Below are 10608 nucleotides of genomic sequence, written 5' to 3' on the forward strand. Positions count from 1 at the left end.
TCGCATCCAACATTGTTCGTACCTCCCGTCCGTGAACAAGGGTGATCGGAGCCAAATGCGTCGTCTCTTGTTTCGCTGTGTTATACGCAAAAGGGATATAAGGTAGGATGTCCTCCCAACTTTTATGTTCAACATCCACGTGCATTGAAAGCATGTCTTCACTTGTTTTGTTTAGGCGCTCTGTCAATTCATTGGTTTGTGAATGGTAGGCGATTAACTTCCGATGAGCCGTTCCACTTAGCAGCAAGGCGTGATCCAAAAACGCAGCCGTGAAAGCGATTTCTCGGTCTGTTATTACGACGGTTGGTGTGCCGTGTCGCAACACAACATGCTCAATAAGAAGCGCGTCGCCTCGGCTGCTGTACCGCTCTGGAATACCTTAGTTTCAGCGTAACGTGTGATATAGTCGGTCACGACGATAACAAACGATTCCCTGCAGTAGAAGTAGGAAGTGGGCCCAAAATATCCGTTGCGATTTGATCAAATGGTCTTCGAGGAACCTGGACGGGCTATAAGATGCCGGCTGGTTTCGTCGGAGGCTATTTGCGCTTCGCACAGTCGAGACAAGTGCGAACGTGATGTTTCACGGCGGTGGTAAGTCTCGGCCACTAGTACCTTTGCTGCACTCTGCGCAATGTTCGCGTGTAGGCTAAGTGACCAGAAGTCACCTCGTTGGGACAGGCTTGAAGTACTTGCGTACGAAGAGCTGCAGGAATGACGAGCAGATAGGGGACCCGGTCAAAGAAACTTTTTTTTTTGTGAAGGACCTTGGCCCGTAAACGAAACGATAACAATCCTCTTGCGAAAACTCTAGGCGGTTTCGCAGATCTTCCCTCTAAGTAAGTGATTAGTTCAAGCAACTCAGGGTCACCCTGTTGTTGCGCGATGGTGGATGTGCCTAGAACACAAAGAAATGCTGAGTCTTCTAAGGGTTGAGCAGGCCACTCTATCGGCTATATGACAGGCAGTAAGAATCCGTATGTCATTTCCCCGACTTATACATGACACTCACGTCAAACTCTTGCAGCATTAGGCTCCAACGCACCAATCGTCCAGCAGGATAAGTAAGGCACGTCAACCAACACAGGAAATGGTGGTCGCTGATAACTTTGAAGTGACGGCCATACAAATATGGGCGAAATTTCATAACCACCCATACCACGGCTAGGCATTCTTTCTCAGTTCTCGAGTATTTAGTCTCTGTGCGTGAGTGCGTTTTACTTGCATAGGCAAGCACTCCTTCTGTGTCCTCCTTCCACTGCACAAGAACAGCTCCCAAGCCAACATTGCCGGAATCAGTGTGGAGCAATGTAGGAGCGGTCTCATCAAAGTGAGCAAGCAGTGGAGGTGTCTGGAGACGTTGCCGCAAGTCGCTGAATGCACCTTGCTTTTCGGCGCCCCGTACAAATGCAGCATCGTCTCTCGTGAGGTGAGTTAACGGCGACGCAATGCTAGCAAAGTCTGTAATATACCGCCTGTAATCGGCACAGAGGCCGAGGAAGCGCCTGACGGCCTTTTTATAGGATGGTACGGGAAACGCTGGCGGCAATTTTTTTAGGATTCGGGCTGACATCTGCGTGGTTGACGAAGTGACCAAGAAACTGTAGTTCCGCAAAACCAGAGTGGCACTTCTCCAGCTTCAGGGTGAAGTCGGCGGACCGTATGGACTGCAGAACCGTTTCGAGCCGTTTGAAGTGTTTTTCATACGTTGCGGAGAACACGATGACGTCGTCGAGGTACGCTAAGCAGGTTTTCCACTTGAGACGCGAAAGCACAGTACACATGAGGCGTTGGAATGTAGCAGGGACAGAGCACAAGACGAAAGGCAGTACTTTAAGTTCGTATAGGCCATATGGCGTAAGAAAAGCGCTTTCTTCACGATGTCTAGGGTCCACCTCCAGTTGTCAGTATACGCTACTTAGGTCCATTGAAGAGAAGTAACGCACGTGTTTAAGCCTGTCGAGTGAATCGTCTATACGGGAGAGCGGGCACACGCCATTCTTTCTTACCTGAGTTAGTTTTCCGCACATAAACGCAAGCTGCCGTATTTTTTCGTGACTAGAACTACAGGAGATGCCCAAGGACTCGTTGATGGTTGGATCACGCCGTCTTCAAGCATTTTTGTCACTTGTTGTATGGCTTCACGTTCTCCGGGAGCCACACGATAAGGATTTTGGTGGATTGGTCTTATCGTATCCTCTGTAATTATTCGGTGCTTTGTTAGAGGTGTCCGACCGACGCTGGACGTCGGCGTAAAGCAGTCATTGAACTTGGCCATTAGCGTGTGTTGACAAAGCAGTGTTGACGTCAAGTACAGGAGCTGGGTCTTGCGTAGGCGCTTCTTCGAGTAGTGAAAAGCAGCCGCGAACATGCGCGACGCCGTCAAAATAAGCCACAACCGTGCCCTTTGGAAGGTGCCGTCACACTGTGCTGAAGTTTGTTAGCAACAGGTACGTGCGCCCGTCGGCGACAGTTACGATTCCTCGTGCGACCGAGATACCATGAGTAAACAACAACGTGGTGTTTTGGTCGGCAACTCCTTCGCAATGAAACGGTACGTCACATGCTACCGAAACAAGGGTACATGATCGAGGTGGGATGATGATGTCATCTTCTGTTAGACGAAAGGAGTTGTGTTGCGGCGATGCCCAACAGACTGAACCAGGGCTTTTATAAAACGTTACAATGCGGTCCGGGACGTTAATTAAGGCCCGATATTCTTTTTAGGAAATCCATTCCAATAAACAAATCTTTATAGCACACAGGAAGAACGATGAAAGCGGTAACGAAAGAAGAATCTCCTATGTTAATTGTGGCAGTGCATCTTCCAGTAGGTATCATCAATTCAGCAGCGCCGGCCGGTACTCGCAAATGTATCTGTGATCTTCTGCCGGAAGGCATGCCATGTCGTTAGGCAAGCTTCGCGGTTTTTGTACAGCCACTGTCGTCAAGAGCGAAATAGACATGGGAGGGCTTTTGCTGATCAGTCCACTGGTTATCTGTGCGATGCGTTTATATTCGTCAAGCCAGTATTCAATGTCTTCAAAGACTGCACTGCGATAACGATCGGGAACCAGCCGATGCAGAACGGTTACCTGTTGTGGACTGGGGAACCGGCTGCTTTGGGGTGCTTGCGGTGGGTTCGTTTCGGCCATTGCGAGATGTGTGAAGCTCCTGGAGAGAGGTTATTGAAGAAGGGAGAACTTCGGGGCAAGACATAGCAGTCGATGACTAAAGCGATGCACAGGTGTCGTAACTGGTGACAATGCGTCCGGGCTAGACGAACGACTCCCAGAAGGACTCCGGAGCATCAGGCGCAGTCACCTCCTTGCACCTCCACCAGTGTCGTGGTACGACGCGGACAGAAGACAGAAAGACGTTCTTCAAGGACAGCAGGACAACCTGTTCAAAACAGAACAGATACACGTCTTCTTCGTCCTCGCCAAACCTCACTGACCCACTAGACGGAGTACGCTAATGCCCCCATTGTTGTCGTCTGCATAGAGTACCATGCGTCAATATAACATCTCCTATTAATGAGATACAGGCCCGTCTTGCCCTTCTTCAAGCTGATCGTCCTTACTGCTGTACGTGAAAACGCGTAGCAGCGCCGCAGTCCGGTTTACGGTAACTGCATGGGTTACGTCAGGCTGCTGCGGTTGGGTATAACTGCGGTTAAGGCTTCCGTGAGACAAGGCTATACGACATATGGGTAATGTGTTAAGTTATACAATCTAGGCTAGGCCTCTTGCAAGACATATCGAGGCGCTACGGGAAGTACACGTGTGGCACAAGGACGACCTCCTCACTAAACCGCAGCGGCGCGCGCTTCCTCCGCAGGGGCCTACTTGCGAGTCCGTCCTCGCGAGCCGCAAGAAAGTGCACGCTCCCCTATCGCTCGCCGCCGACAACCGCCTGCGCTGCCGCTGCAGATCGGTTGCAGATCGGGAAGCGTCAACCGACTGCAGATTGGTTGATGCTCCCCACCGCTTTAAATCCAAGCGTTTCGAAAGGTGTACGTTACCTGCGGGTCTCACTGGGTGAATACTTTCGCATTCAATTAGGATGTGCTGAGTGGTCTCCAGAATTTTGGTGCTGCAGACACGTCCCTCATCTTACTACGAATATTGGCTTGGGTATGTTTCGGTCCGTAGGCAACAGTTCGATCCTGAAATAGCAAGGCACTGCTTTTTGTGTTATGGTAGAAGTGCCATCCTTTTAATTTCTTTTTTTCCGACGCTTCTAAATCTCAATGGTCTTTTTTGTTGCAATTATTTGTATCCTATTTACTGTGTTTGTTTCTTCCACATTCGTTTTGATGACTGCCGATTGTCTATTTACACTTTCATTTACTCTGTACTTGGTTTGCAACTATCTTGACCTTTTGCTCCATTCTGTGTCCGGGCTTTTCAGGTACAGATACTTGTGTTCTGCGCTTTATCCACCCATTTATTTTCATTTGTGTCAAAAGTAATTTTTCTCTGCGTTTCTGTGGCTTTAAAAGAGGCCCTGCATTGCCACATTTGCGCTTTCGCTAGTGGCTTCCTTAATTCAACCAGGGACTGGCAGTCAGGCAAACAACGTGTTTCGGCAGTTTCTTGGCGCTTTTTGTGCATGATTTGCTGGCGTTCAGTCTGCTCTGCTAAAATTTCTGTGCAACTTAACTATTACCGCATCCTGTGTGAATCTTGCCCTGGGTATAAAAAAAAATGTCAGGATCTCTTTACAACAAGCTTAAAGCAGTGAGGTAATGCGCACTTTACATCACCGACATTAAGTAGCAACCTCCATTTTTAATTCGCTGCTGGACGCCAAAAGTTAAGGAGTTCAATTAAGCAAGCTAGGCCACTGTGAGTGAGAACACGCTAGCAGAATTGCCAGGTTGATTGAGAGAATATTTTTGCTGAAGTAATACTAAAAACGCGTAATTTATGTACAAAGCTGCTACTACCTGCTTACGCGCCAAGTTGAAGTTACTTGAGAGGCTAAAATCTTAAGGTTGTTTTGTTTCAGCTAATAATGACCATTGTTTTTCATCCAGCTAACAACCCCACAATGAAGAGCGAAAGGAAGTTATCGCACCAGTCCTTAAACTCAGTGTTATGACGCCCGGCCTTTGCAGACTGCCGTGTCACATATGATCCTATATACTATAATAAACTATATTTGTTTTCATACCGCAGCAGCTAGTCAAAAGACAAAAGTTGATGGTTTACTTGCAAAGCAAAATAAATTCACCCTCGTGGTCACAGAGCCACTTATTAACGTAGCACCTCAGGCCGCCGCGTAAGCACTATATTAGTGTCATGCAATCATCGCAGTTGTCATGTTGTCTGCCGTATTCTAAAGTGTATGAAGGCCTAATTAGTGCTTGCTAACGATTATTATTTTTTTTACTGCTGAGAAGGATCACAGAAATTGCGGAAGGATCAACAGATCACGACAAGTCGTTTAAGCGCGGCATATGCACATCACTAAAAAACCTAATTCCTTTTAAACGAGACATAATGCCTCCTCTGGTTTACTGAAAACGCAAAGCGACAATCAAATTGGCATGATTCTGGCGAACGAACGATGCGACGGTCACGGATCATGCACTGGACAAGTGCAGTCACTGATGTCACCGCAGCGCAAAGGCAACAACGCAAGTCCACATACTTGAGTACGTTGTCAAAAATGCCGACCAGCATTTACGGCCGTGCTGCAATCACAGATGAGACGGTGTTTAAGAATAAGCACGCCGTACTCGCACATGTAAGTACGTAGGGCGTAGCAGACGACCTGTGGCGCAATCCACATCATGCGTGGTTCAGCCAGGGCTTGCCAGACGGTGACGCTAATCGATCTCGCAGCCAAGAATCTTTATAAGCAGTCTGCTAGGCTCGGGACGCTCAACTTGTTTCCCGTCACTCGTACACGGAAACTGCACATTTTCTTTTGCGCATTTTGTTTTGTGAAATGCGAAATACTTTTTATTTATTCATAGAGGAACTCAAACATGCGATCGTTGATCTGCAGGTCACATTCGCATCGAAGAAGCAAACGTCTTTCCTCCGCGATTACACCAAACAGCAGGACTTGTAGCACCGAAGAAGCAGCTTTCAAACCGGAAGTCCCGTAGCAGACGACACGCCATTTTACTATATTTCTAATAAACTAAATCTGTCTAATAAGAAACTCTGATTGCGTCATCGCCTGCACAAGAAACGGCGTGGATAAAGAAATATTTAAAACTACATCCTGCAATTCCGTGTTCCGGGCTAATGACTAATTTAGTAGTATGTTCTTGCTGGCTAATTGGTTCATAGTTGAGGGAAGGTTAAAACTGCGCAAAAAAAAACGAGGAGAAGTGGAAGGAACACAAAATGTGCCACGAGCGCAGACTGGCAACTATTTATTTTAGGTATTCAAAGCATAGGTTATATCGAGCGAGACCTGAGGCACTGTGACCACATCGTCACTCACACATTTTGCCGATAAGAGAGACTTCTGCAGACTGTGTAACACTGCTTGCACAGAACAAACATCAGGGTAAACGTGAACCAATCGATGCTACGAAAAAAAAAAAAACTCTGAACGAACGAAAGAACTGAGGACGGTTCATGTATCTTAAGAGTAACCGAAGTGCAGGCGATAAGTGACGAAATGAAAAAGCGCGATGGTGCCTATAAAACATGGTTAAAGCTAAGTAAACACGAGTGACGAATAAAGGGGACGAAAGAATGCTGTCACGGGTATAAAAGTATTTACAAGATGTAGTTACACGATGCGTGTATAAACAGCAGCCCAGAATCCCGAGGGGCTGTTGCCACTTCGTCGTCTTCACCGTTGACAACCTTGTCACCTTTTTCCACCGCAACATGACCTCCGGTAGAAAAAGTGCCGGGACGAGGCCGTCAGTAAGGGCATAGTAAGGCTTAAGCCGAGAGACGTGTACGACGTCAGGTGATGTGAAACCTGGTGGCATGACGGAGGTCACGGGAATTATTTCGTAAGTGACATTGGTCACTTGACGTAGAACACGGTAACGGCCTTTGTAGCACGGAAAGAGTTTCTCGGAGAGCCCCACTCGGCGGCAAGGGGACTAAGTAGCACGAGAGAGCCTGGTGAAAAATATATGTCACGATGGCTGCGATTATAAGCGCGATGTTGAGATTCCTGCGATGCCAACAGACGAGTACGGGCACGATGGCGCGCATGGTCAGCGTGGGCGATGGCGTCGCAGGCGTACTTGGTCCTCGAATCCTGTATCAAGGGGAGTCAAGTGTCGAATGGTAATACAGGGTCACGATCGAAGAGTAAGTAAAATGAGGAATACCCAGCAGTATCGTGGCGTGATGAATTATAGGTGAACGTGACATAATGGAGAGCCACATCCCAATTCAATTCTTGTGGTCAGGTGAAACGTATTTCGATAGCATGTCAGTAATGGTCCGATTAAGTCGCTCAGTAAGGCCGTTGGTCTGGGGATGATAGGAGGTAACCTGTTTGTGCTCGGTAGATCATGAGTGTAGGATATCGGCGATGACTTGGGAGAGGAAAGTGCGTCCGCGGTCAGTAAGGAGCTGTCGCGGGGCGCCACGTACTAAAATGATATCCCGGGGTAGGAAATCTGCGGCGTCAGTTGCGCAGCTCGTGGGAAGTGCCCCAGTGATGGCATAGCGCGTCGCGTAATCAGTGGTGACAGCGGTCCACCTGTTGCTGGAGCTGGACTCAGGGAAAGGGCCAAGGAGATCCAAACCCACGCGAAAGAATGGCTCAGGTTGAATTCAATCGGCTGTAAGTACCCGGCAAGAGGCATTGCTGGCTTTTTGTGATGTTGACAGGGCTTGCAAGCAGCTACATAGCGCCGTACGGAGCGTGCGAGGCCGGGCCAGTAGAAGTGGCGGCGCACGCGGTCGTAAGTGCAAGCAAATCCAACTTGTCCGGCAGTTGGGACGTCATGAAGCTCCTGAAGCACAGTTGAGCGGAGGTGTTGAGGAACGACAAGGAGAAGGGGAGCACCGTCAGGATGAAAACCGCGTCGGTACAATATCCTGTCGTTGAGGACGAACCACCGTAACAATGAATCAGTAGGCGGCGTAGGCGGCTGGTCATAATCGATATGTGTGCTCCGGTATCTATGAGTGCTCTGACGGGTGTGCCATCAACTTGGACGTCAAGACAGCGTCAAAGGAGAATTTAGCGGCGAATGCGACATTGCAGCACCACCTCGAGGTGCCGCATTTCCTAGTTTTTCTGCTGGGACGGTCCTGGTTAGGTCGGCGATGGCGAGCAGTGAAGCTGCGGCGGACGTGGCTGGCGACGTTGAGGCGAGGGTGAGCGAGCATAGCGGTGAGTCGAGGTAGTGGCGTCGGAAGTGTCGTAGAAGCAACGGGGTGAGGAACTTCAGGGCCAACTTGAATTCCGGAAAGTGTTTCGGGGAGGGGACGGCCTACGGCTCCAGCAGTGATGGGAAACGTGACCGATTCGGCCGTAGCACAAACAGATTGGCCTGTCGTCAGGTGTACGCCAGTCCGATGGATTCCTGGTAGTGTAGGGATAACGGACACTGTGAGGTGGACTGCGATCGGATCGAGACATAGGAGCAGGGCGGGTGTCAGGGCGACTCAAGGAGCAGGCGCTGGGAAGACCCATATTAGCGATTTCCTGGCGAACCATGGATTGGATCAGCGATATCGTCTCAACAATGTTGTACCATGTTGTTCAGGCGAGGCAGGAAACTCTGCTTCGAGTTGGCGGCGTACAATTCGGGTCACGTTTTCGCTTGGTGGTGGCGAGCTAGAGTGGTCAGTGGGTTCTGTACATGACGAGGTCGCTGCAGTATTTGGGAGCCGATTGTACATATGGCGACTCTTCGCCTGCTCGAAACGGCGGCATTCCTTCACGATCGCGTCGACAGTCGATAAGTTTCTAAACACCAGAAGGTTGAATGCGTCGTCCGCGATGCCTTTAATAATGTGTCCAACCTTGTGCGCCTCTGGCATAGACGTGTCGATTTTATGACAGAGGGCTAGGGCGTCCTGAATGTAGGAGACATACGACTCGGTAGCAGTTTGGGCACGCGTGGCGAGTTGTTGCTTGGCGGCTAGTTCTCGAACGGTCGGATTGCCAAAGACGTCGGACAGCTTTTCTTTGAAGAAGTCCCAGTTGGATAGTTCTTCTTCGTGTGTTTAAAACCACGTTCACGGTGTTCCGTCGAGGTAGAACACGACATTGGCCAGCATAATGGTCGGATCCCACCTGCTCACCTTGCTGACGCGCTCACACATCTTCAACCATTCTTCTACGTCAACACCTTCGAGGCCGGTCAACTTTCCGGGGTCTTGTGGCTGAGGTAGAGAAACGTACTGGGTATGCGTAGTCGCCACTGCAGCTGCAGACTCTGTGCCTTCCACTGGAAGCATGGTCCCAGGCTGGGTGAGACGTTGACTGCGAAGCTCCGTAGCGAAGACGCGTACCCCGCACCTCCACCAAAATGTCACGGGTATAAAACTATTTACACGATGTATTTACACGATGCGCATATAAACAGCAGCTCAGAATACCGAGAGGCTGTTGCCACTTCGTCGTCTTCACCGTCGACAACCTTGTTCTCTTTATCCGCCATAACAATACGAAGATGTCAGAGTGATAAAACAGCAACCAACAGAAGTAAAGGCGAAGGTGACAATATTAAATAACCTGAAAGTTTCTGAAAAATAGCATGAGGGGAGAGTAATAAAACACGGTAAAATTGATGAAGCTCAGCCTGAACTCGCATGCGATTGCATTCGTGGCAAAAAAAAGCAAGCAAACCGCGCCTGAAGGTTACCAATATTTACAAGTGGCTTCCAGAAAAGGAATTTATTCCCGTAAAAGCGACACAGACTGCGTACTGACACACTCATCGGCAGATTTTATGATATCAAATGCTTGGACAATCTCCCTCTCGATCTAGTCTCTCGATCTGGGAAGACAGAAAACAAGACTTTTTGGTTCAGAAAGGAGGACCGTTAATGACTAAATATTTTTATAGGTAATGATTAGCTTTTCTTCTTTGTACTTGTCTCTTCGATGTCATTTGACTGTAGTTAAATTACATCTAATTAATGGAACCTGGCATTGCTTTCTGATTACTGCTAAATGGATTTTGAACACTTGTACTTCCTCCTCCCAGGTATCAAGATGAGAAAATCGCTCACATAATTGTGTTTGCAGATGCCCAAGGACTCCTGTCGCATGTAGGGAATTAAATACAGTATTAATCTCCGCGCAGTTACTTGAAGAGCAGCAGAAACGCTCCCGCTTCCGATTTTGCGACTACTTCTCAAGAAGTGCAGTTTTGCCCTGAAGTCTTTTGTCCCCATAATATGTCAAAATCATATAAGTAAGTCCCTTTAAGAGGGCCTCTGCTTGCAGCTTCACAATGAGGTCATTAGTCTGCTTGGTAAAGTCGACGTAAGAAGGCAATCTATTCAGCCAATCGCAAGTGGTTCACGGTAGTAGACAGGGGCGATCCTTCTGTGCAAGGAACTTTTTTTGTTACCTAAGGGTAAAGAAACTAGAGAAATCTTTTCTGTAGCTCAGACATCGCACTGCCATATGATACGTAACATCTACAAGCTC

This window comes from Dermacentor andersoni, chromosome 4 (assembly GCF_023375885.2).
Source record: "Dermacentor andersoni chromosome 4, qqDerAnde1_hic_scaffold, whole genome shotgun sequence".
NCBI classification, from domain to species: Eukaryota; Metazoa; Arthropoda; class Arachnida; order Ixodida; family Ixodidae; genus Dermacentor; species Dermacentor andersoni.